We start from the raw sequence: 8,068 nt of genomic DNA on the forward strand, positions 1-8,068 counted from the left end.
CCAATTGGTACTCGTCACTGCAGGAGGCTGCTACTTGCAAATTTTTCCATTGCTGTTTTCATTTCCTCTCTAGTAATAGAGGCAATCAGTTTCTCATTACCCAGAAGATTCTGTTTTGGCATTTTAATTTTAGCCAGAATTTTCATAACTTCTCTGTTATCGGTTGCTAACTCTGATGCAAACATCAGTTTGGAGAAGAAAAAGGAAACTTTTTACATCATAGCTATCAAATGATCAGATCTAGAACCTAGTGAAACAAAATTGTATCTTTCTGATTTTTTTTTTTTTTTGCAAGGGCAGGCACTGGGAATGAAACCCGGGTCTCTGGCATGGTAGGTGAGAAGTCTACCTGCGGAGCCACCATGGCCTGCCTTCTTTCTGATTTTGATTCTTATTCATATGTTAGTTATTCTCGACATTGGTATAATTATTTACAATGTCTAATAGATATTTCTTAGGAAGATTATAGCATATAACAATGCAAACTTCTAAAATTCATTAAATTTCTACTTTGGGTGTAGAATCATATTAGGTGTTATTAGGATAGCGTGCCCCTCAGCAACCATGGTATCTACTAATATATGTCATAGTTTGACCCCAACTATGAACTATGGTCTTTAGTAATTTGTACCATTATATACCCCCTCCCACCTCCCATCATTGGCCCTATGTGTTTTAAAAAACAATAAAGAGTTTCAGCTAGGAGAAGAAATATGATACATGTAAAATAAACAAACAATTGCATAAAGATTTAGATGCTTTACAAATCGAGTTATTTGCAAAATTTTATTAAAAAAAAGAGAGTTCTTTAAAAAGGTCTTTGGAGAACAATCTGTAAATGTAGCCTTTGATATTGATTTGGTATTCAGTGGCCAGGGGTGCCATTTTAAATTTACCTTTTAACTCCAATTTACATGAACATGTTTGGATTTCTTTGAAAAAATCTACTTCATTTTGTAATTTCACCCATCTTTAAATTTGGGTTCTAAGTGATTCATTATTTATTTATTTATCTGACCCGAGCTCCTGATCGTATATCCATCTACTTTAGAAAGAATTTCATGGATTCTTAGGGCTCCGAGGAGACTTAAACACATCAGCCAGCCTAGGGGTACCCTAGCCTGGGTGGAGGGAGAGATGACACTCTCGTGTGCCCTGTTGGAATCTGTAACTTTTTGATTATTCACAGAGAAAGCAACAGGGACACCAGAGTTATTAAGAAAAAACATTTTCCCTTGCCCCTTGATGGCTGCAGCTGCTTCATCTTGAATCAGCAGGATAAAACAGTGACACAAGGAAATATAGTTTACATAAAAGGAGGGAGGAGATAGTCACCAGTTGGGTTAACTTCCATGATTCTGGCTGCGGCAAAGGTTCAAGGTGGCAGTTCTTTCCTAATTCTGCTGACCCCTGCTGCGGGTCACTCCCGACTGAACCTCAGCTAAGTGAACAGGCACAGGTCATCTGAGAGAGAAGATTCTAATGGAGGTAGAAGGTGGTGCTGGTGTGGTGTGTGGGAGGGTGTTGAAAGGACCAGAAGGGTTGTGGTGAGAAGCAGAGTGGAAGCACTGAGAATACAGTTGAGTAAGCACCATGCCGAATGCATTGCCTAGGCCTTGAGGTCAAAGGTGGACGACATGAGGTCCTCCTCACGAGAGACTTTGCTTATGGAAACCAATATAATCAAATGTGGCTGATGTCATAGACTGGGGGTCTCTGTTTGGGGGTGGGGGTGGGGGGCAGAGAGACTGAGAAGGCTTCAAGAAAAGGTAACTTCTGGGATGAAGTCTGTAGAATGAGTGACTCATCATGTGAGAAAATACAGGGTGGGGAAGGGATGAGATGAGCATTCCTGTAGGAGCTTCCAGGACCTGTGAAAGCATGAAGTAGTGAGAATACAGGACGAATTCGTGAAAGTGTAGTGGCAAACTGGCGTGACTGCTGCTTAAAGCTTATCAGAGGAAGGAGTAGGAAGTGAAAGTGAAAATGTGGGTTGGAGATAGAGTGTGAAGAAACTTATATAAGCGCTAGTATGTATACATTCTCACTGAAAATAGGGAGAACTTTTAAGCAGAGGGATGGCATGATCAAATATTTGTTTGGAAAAGCTAATTCTGGTCACCTTGGAGGGTGGTTTGAAACTGGAGAGGGACTGGGGTCAAGGATAATTATAATGACTTGTGGATGATAAAATGCTGAAGGTTTGAATTAATCAAGTCTAGATACTGGAGTTGTGATAAAATTTTCAGTTAGAAGCAACTAGGTTTAGCAAACAGTGCAAAAAAGGAGAGGATGACTCTAAGGTCTTGAACTTAGGAAAGTGGGAGATGGTTATGTATAAACAAAAGGGAATACAGGAAGTAGGCGGGCAGGATTAGTATCGAGATTTTATTCCAAAATGTGGAATCCATACTCCAACTCAACACTGAGACAGAAAAGCTTCGAATTTCTGTATCTGAACTTGTCCCCTCATGACCACCATGACAGATGTAACTGTAGAAGACCACAAACACCATTCTCTTTTGAGCAATGTCAGGAAGGCAGTGTTTAGTGAGAGTTATTATTTTTTAATAGACTTTACTTTTTAGAATAGTTTTAGAGATTTACAGAAAAGCTGAAAAGACAATACACCAAATTTCCACATACCTTCCACCAAGTTTCATTTCCCCAGCTTACATTAGTTTGATACATTATTACAATTAATGGGCCAATGTTGATAACATTACTAATTAAAGTCCATAGTTTATTCAAATTTCCTTAATTTTTATCAAATTTCCTTTGTTTTTGTTCCAAGAGCTCATCCAAAATACCACATTACATTTAGTCATCATGTCCTTAGGCTCCTCTTGGCTAAGTTTCTCAAACTTTCCTTGTTTTTCATGACCTTGACAGTTTTGAAGAGTACTGGTTAAATATATTGTAGTATATCTCTATTTGAATTTGATGTTTCCCTTATCACTTCAGAAGATCACAAAATGCTATTTTTATCACTTCATATCAAGAGTACCTACTATCAACATGATTTATGACTGTTGATGTTGATCTTAATCACCTGGCTAAGGTAGTATCTGTCCACTCTAAAATACTCTTATTTTTTCACTCCTTTCCATGTTGGAGACTTCTAAGGAAATCACTATGTGCAGCCCACACTTGTTATGTTCCCCTCCTTGAGGGAGGAGTATTTATATAAATTATTTCGAATTCTTCTGCAGAGGAAATTTGTCTCTTCTCCCCCATTTGATAATTTATCCAAATCACTTATACATATATCCATGTGGATTTATGGATATTTATTTTATACTTTAGGTTATAATCCAATACTACTTTATTTACTTTGCTGCTCAAATTTCCCATCTGTGGCCATTTGGGATTCTTTCCACTGGCTACTGTGCCAGCAAGTTGTACTTTAAAGTGCCACTAGGTGCTGATACTGTGTTCTATGCTAAAGTGTGGGCTGGGAAGCTGCCATGACAAACCTGATAGTCTGTCTGGGGAAGGTATGGTGCATGACATGGCAGAGCTTGGGAGGTAACCAGAGTTTTGAATGCCTGGCAGAAAGCTTTGGATTATTCTGTTTAACAATGGAAAGGTTTTCTGCATTCTTAACATGAGAGTGACATGATGAAAAGTGCATCTGATGATGACTTTGGAAGATCCATGAATTGAATAGTTGCATTAGTTCATTCAACAAACTTTGGTGAAAACTTTATTCTTCCACCTTTTGAGGGTAGGGGTTTATGTAGAACAAATAGAAAGATGAATAAGGCATAATGGAGAATGAGCATCTGCCTTGTGTGTGGCACTTTACACACTCTATTTCATTTAATTCTCACACCCACCCAGTACAGATAAGAAAACTTGAGTTTCACAGAGATGAAGTAACTGGCTTAAGGCTACACAGCTAGTAAGTGACAAAACTGGGATTTGAATTCATATTTGTCTTACTTCAGATAAGTTTGATTAAGATTGCTATAACTTTTTTTGCTACTTCCTTAATTGAGGAGTAGCATCTAATTCCCCTCCCCTTGAATGTGGACTGATGTATTTGACCTATTTGATTTACCTGAAAGTAGTGCAAGTGACATTCTGGGACTTACAAGTCTGCATCAAAAGAAGCCTTCACAACTAATGGAAACTTTCGAATAGCAAAATTTTCATTTCCTCTTTAAATAATCATTTGCCTTTTATTATAACTAACTTTATAAGCATAATAGTTGATCTTTAAAAAACAATCTTATCTGTGGCTAAATGTGCAATTCTGTACTTCTTTTATTCTGCTTTTACTAAAATTAGATTTGGAAATTAATTTTATGTTAACATTTTGAAATTTAAAAACGTACAATGTATGTAAATATAAGACATAACTGAACTGTCTGAACATTTTAATCCAGTTAAATTATGTAACATGGATGTTATAAATGGTAAACCATGCTGAAAGTACTGAAATTTCTCACCTCCAATAAATGCAATTGCAACACTTAGAAGGAGGAGGAGTAGAGGAGGAGGAGGGGAAGGAGGACGAGAAGGAGAAGGAGAAGGAGGTGAAGAAAAAGAAAACTTCCTTTGGCTTTTCCCAAGGCCTATTAAAATGCTTATTCTAGCCAGTGCCACATAAGAGGTCCGACTGCACTGAGACTACCATGCTGAGAGTCCTCGTTGAGTGAGATGCCTGACCAGTTCCTAACTGTTCCAGACATCTTAGCCCACCCACCAGAAATGTGAGCAAAGAAGTCTTCGGAGGATTCCAGTCCCAGCCAGCATCTGGCAGAGAGACCCTGCAACAGAATCACCCAGCCAAACCCAGTCAACCCAGAGTCCACGAGAGATAAAAATAAGTTGTTGTTTTAATCCAGAGTTTGGAAGTAGTTTGTTCCGTGGCAATATATAACTAGAACACTAGCAAACAGATGCTCTTTCTCTGCACTGGCTTGCCTTCAGTGATGCCTACTGTTCTGACAAGGATCCCACATTGAAGCAAAGGATGTGGGTGGTCATTACCTTGATCTATTGAGGACACTATGGGGATCCAGCTTGAGCTTGGAGAAGAGGCAGAGCTGGGAGGCACTTAAGAGCAGAACTGGTCTAATTTTCATTAGAGCATTGTAGAGTGGAAAGATCATGAGTTTATCAGATAGTCTTGAATCTGCAGTTCTGCTTTTTCTTTCCCTAGTTTTCCAACCTTGGCCAAAAAAAAAAAAAAACTCGCTGAGTCTCAGCTTCATTGTATTTAATGTTGGGAAGTTAATATCAGATCAAATGAGGTAACATTTGATCTGATATTGTCTGATATTGATAGATGTGTTCCCATAATTTTTTAAGCATTTTATATTATAGCACTTTCTATTTTATTATTATTATTATTATTATTATTATTTTTTTTTTTTTTTTTAAAGAGAGAGGGAGGAAGGGAAGGAAAGACAGAGAGAAGGAAGGAAGGATGGAAGGAAGGAAGGGAGGAAGAAAGGGAAACATCTTTAAACATTTTCTTGTTTTATTGTATTTTGTTTGTTTGTTTGTTTTTTACATGGGCTGGGGCCGGGAATCGAACCGAGGTCCTCCGGCACGGCAGGCAAGCACTTTGCCCGCTGAGCCACCGCGGCCCGCCCTATTTTATTATATTTTATATTATATATTATAATATAAAATATATTATATATTATATATATTATATTATTATAATATAAAAATATATTATATTTTATTATAGCATTTTCTATTATTCATTGCAGATGAATTACTTATTTCCTAGGCTATCTCTCAAGTAGACTTTGAGTTTCCTTAGGGACGGAAGCTTATATTATATATTTTTGTATTTTTGGTGACTAGCATGCTACCCAGAATAGATATTCAATTAGTTTTTAAATAAAAGAAAGAATTGACAGATCATTGATAAATCAGCCTTATTGTGGTAGAGGAATAAAAATGGATAAAAATTAACTGAAAATTAACGGAAAAATAATTGGAAAATTAACTGAAAAATAATTAGCCTATTGGAGGAAGAGATTGGAAGTAACACTGGTTAAACGGGTGTCCCTGCTTTCTACTAAGGTAGCAGGAAATCTAAGAACGAAAAGGAGTTGTTTATCAGTGACAAATGCAAGATTAGGTCCCGAAAGAGATGAGAGCAAGAAGAAAATTTCAGTGGCGGATTAAGAAGCCCCAGATCAGGGTGTTTAAGGGAGAAATGGGTGTTGCAGGATGGAGGCAGCCTGGGAGCTGCTGTCGAGTGGACACACGCTCATACATACAGAGTATGTATTTTACCTTGTGGGTAGTATATTTGGACAAAAGTAAGACATTAGATTGCATAATTCTGAGAAATTCATCTCATTCAATTATAATATGTTTATGAATCATTTAATGAATTCCAGAAACTGTGTGAGTCACGGGGAGCCTCGCGGTAATCCAAACAGGTAAAATGTTTCCCCCTCATCGAGATTATAGTCGAAAGGGAAGACAGATGTCTAATAAACAATTGGTCAAGTAAATATGTAATTATTAACTGAGAAGTTTTATGAAGTGAAGGTATAGAGATTACTAATTTTTCACCAATGTCCCGTCTCCTCAACTTTAATAATAGAATACTTTAAATATAGAATAGAATTTCAAGACTCAGGCAGAGGGGAAGCTAAGAGACAAATCTGGGCTGCTTTGCCTGGACCACTATAATCATCTAATGCCTCTTGTTCTTCCTCTGTCTGAATACTCAGCAAGACTGGGAGGTGAGCCCCCAAAGGGCACTGTACCTTGACTCAGTGATTCATTGGTTAACATGTTCTGTTTTGCACTTTTCCAGAAGGTAAAAGTGCCGTTCTGGAAAAGTAATTATCAAGCTCTAACAGTGGAATCTGAATGTAACTTCAACAGATGCCATCATTTTTTAGGTTTTTCACTTATGAAAACGCTACCAAGCCTCCTGGCATTTGGGGACATTTACTCAACGTACTGTGAGGAGACAGTCCGGCCCTGAAGCAAGAACACTACTTTGAAAGTTAAAGTACTAAATAATTAACAAGGGTACCTATTCAAAGGTGATTTTTGGCCTAGGTATTAGAACTAGTACTTAGCAAAATGCCTAAGGTATATCATGGATATTTGATGCAAGTACTTGGTCAGTCCGTGGTTTTAAAATTTATCCAGTGACCTGGAAACTCTGAAGGATGTTTTGAAAAAAAGTTTTTTTTTCTTCTGCATTTTCAATCTCCGAATGAGAAGCATTGCATGTTGCATTGTAATGGATGGATTCTTCTGTAGAATTACCTACATGTGATGTCCTTCATTTCAGTGGTCCCTGAGGTAGCCAGACATTTATCTGGGGTTTGGCAAAAGTGCCTGTTTCCTTGGCACTTTGGAAAGATGAGTGATGAAGTGCAGTCTAGTTTGAAACCTTCAGGGGCATGGCACAGTAACCTGGCGTGGTGAGAATTTGCCTATTTAATGGTTGGTAATTTGATCCTATTAGGAAACAGGAGTTTGCCTTTTACAGAGTTTTGCTGGATTATTGTAATGAGCTCCTTCAGCTTCTCCTTAGGCATTATTTTTGCACCTGTTGATAGTGAGGGTTGATTTTTTCAATATGCTGAGTACCACTTTATGTCTCATTTCCAGTGCCTGGAAATCAGAAAACTGATATTCTATTCCCATATTTCTGCATAGTTACTTGAGCAGAGAAATCTGAGGAGCAGACAACTTTTTTATTTTTATTTTTTTAAATCAAGAGAAGCTGAGAAAAAATGGGAAACCAAGGAAACAAATTGCACTAAAGAGAAAAATTATTTTTCCTTTGGACTTATTTTTTTGTACAAGGAGATCATATGTAGGTTAAAATAATTGTGAAACTTGGAGCTTACCCAGTTGTGTAGTGGGCAATTATAAAATTGCTTTGTTTAATCATGTGTTTTATAGAGGACATTTTTTAACCTTTGTCACTAGTTACAAATGGAAGGAGACACAGCCTTTTATAATAAGTGTCATAATTCTAATTGCATTTAAAGATTATTTAGAAGCAGCTCATTCTGAAAATATTCTCTAGTTTGCATACCTTTTTTGGTAAGTAAAAATTGATGAG

This window comes from Tamandua tetradactyla, chromosome 4 (assembly GCF_023851605.1).
Source record: "Tamandua tetradactyla isolate mTamTet1 chromosome 4, mTamTet1.pri, whole genome shotgun sequence".
Classification (NCBI taxonomy): Eukaryota; Metazoa; Chordata; class Mammalia; order Pilosa; family Myrmecophagidae; genus Tamandua; species Tamandua tetradactyla.